General features: G+C 44.8%; 1 non-coding gene across 1 annotated transcript; it reads right to left on the bottom strand.

Moving 5' to 3' along the window:
* Nucleotides 1-1,698: 1,698 nt before the first annotated feature.
* Trnat-ugu (transfer RNA threonine (anticodon UGU)) lies at nucleotides 1,699-1,773 on the bottom strand. Its single transcript has one exon. It is a non-coding gene; the product is annotated as a tRNA-Thr (tRNA).
* Nucleotides 1,774-2,004: the final 231 nt, after the last annotated feature.

The following is a 2,004-nucleotide window of genomic DNA, read 5'->3' as shown; positions in this document are numbered from 1 at the left end:
TAGAGGGAAAGCACGTAACAATACAAGCTCCAAACAACTCAGGAAGTCTCTATTGGAATTACAAAAAAACATATTCCATTGTGCTTCTTGCTCTGGTTAACCCTTGTTATAATTTTATTGCAATAGACGTGAGAGCGTACGGAAAAAAGTTTGATGGAGGCATTCTAGTAAATTCAAACCTTGGAAAGTCATTGGAAAACAATACGCTTAGCGTCTTAAAGAGTAAAACTTTACCCGGAACTGATGTTGAATTTCCAATGATAATTGTAGGCGATGAAGCTTTTCCTCTCAAAACATACTTGATGCGACCATATCCTGGCAGGAACTTAACAAATGACAAGGCTATATTTAATTATTGTTTGAGTCGGGCAAGAAGAATATCCATAAATGCATTCGGTATATTGCAACAGAAATTTCGAATCCTAATAACCTTACAATGATTGTGACGGCTGTGTGTGTACTGTACAACTTTATTCGAAAAATCGAAGGTTATAGGGTGCCCGAACAGAGGATGGATCAAAAGGAAACTGCTGAGAAATCCGGAAGATCATGAAATCTTCGAAACCTACCTCGAATTCCTGGGAGATCAACAGATGCTGCATTTGCTGTACGAGAACAACTCAAAAAATTCCTGAATTCTCCACATGGGACTGTGGAATGCCAAGAACATGTCACCTTGGCGATATAACGATGACATAAACCAAACATGTTTGTAAAATAAAAAGTAAATAAATATCTTTCGGGTATTAAAACTTGTATAGTTTTTATCTTACCTTTGGCCTGTAGATCTGTTGCAATTGTCTTCCGAACTCTGTCTTTGTACTCGATATTCCTGTAGTTTTCACTTCCCTGATCGTAAAGAACAGGAAACTTACGAACTTCTTCTATTAGTCGTTCCACATCCATGTTTTGTACACAGAACAGTCTTGCGCAGTTGCACAGCTCACAAGACAACTCTACCGTCAGGCCGTGCCCGTCACGTGAAAAATTAAACACGGCGAATCCCGCCCGGCCCGGCTCCGGCCCGTAGACGTTCCCCGTGCACGGCCCGGTTAAGTGGGACCCGCTACATTTGTTTTAATGATGTATTTCGATGTCCGGGTGACGGCCGATACTCGGACGTGTCTCGGCACGGACACGGTCCGGACATGTGTGTCCCGACCTTTATCCAGCATCACGAGACAGTGTCTTCGGCACACGAGTCGCGCTACTTAACGTGATTTCGAGCCCTCAGCGCTCTCCAAAGGCAGTTTTCGGATTTATCTGGTACGCAAACCGTACAGCTTGTTGACGACAATGGCCGCGCTTAGAATTCCTACGTTAGCTCTACTAAAACGAACATTTCCGTTATTGACCATATGCTAGTCATGTTGTTCTGTTTAGCCGGCCGCGGTGGTCGTGCGGTTCTAGGCGCTCCAGTCCGGAGCCGCGCTGCTGCTACGGTCGCAGGTTCGAATCCCGCCTCGGGCATGGATGTGTGTGATGTCCTTAGGTTAGTTAGGTTTAATTTGTTCTAAGTTCTAGGCGACTGATGACCACAGCAGTTGAGTCCCATAGTGCTCAGAGCCATTTGAACCATTTTTTGTTGTTCTGTTTATGGTATACATAAATAAAAACTTCAATGAAATGATAATTAAATGGATACCCTAGCTGCAAACAGGCGTTGATGTACTTCATTGGGGACATGTTAAAAATGTGTACCCCAACCGGGACTCGAACCCGGGATCTCCTGCTTACATGGCAGACGCTCTATCCATCTGAGCCACCACGGGCACAGTCTGCAGGGACTTATCCCATGCACGCTCCCCGTGAGATCCACATTCCCAACATGTCCACACCACTACATTCGTAATGCGCCTAATAGATGTTTGCCCATCATACTCATTACTCGTGGCGGATTAATCTGCCAAGTCCCGTACGAGTTCGGGCATAGCGTGTGCGTTCGCACAAGAAGGTCAATGGCCGGGAAGCCATATTTTTAAGTATATATGACGGTGGTATCTG

This window comes from Schistocerca cancellata, chromosome 6 (assembly GCF_023864275.1).
Source record: "Schistocerca cancellata isolate TAMUIC-IGC-003103 chromosome 6, iqSchCanc2.1, whole genome shotgun sequence".
NCBI classification, from domain to species: domain Eukaryota; kingdom Metazoa; phylum Arthropoda; class Insecta; order Orthoptera; family Acrididae; genus Schistocerca; species Schistocerca cancellata.
This window is presented reverse-complemented; position numbering and strand designations above follow the sequence as displayed.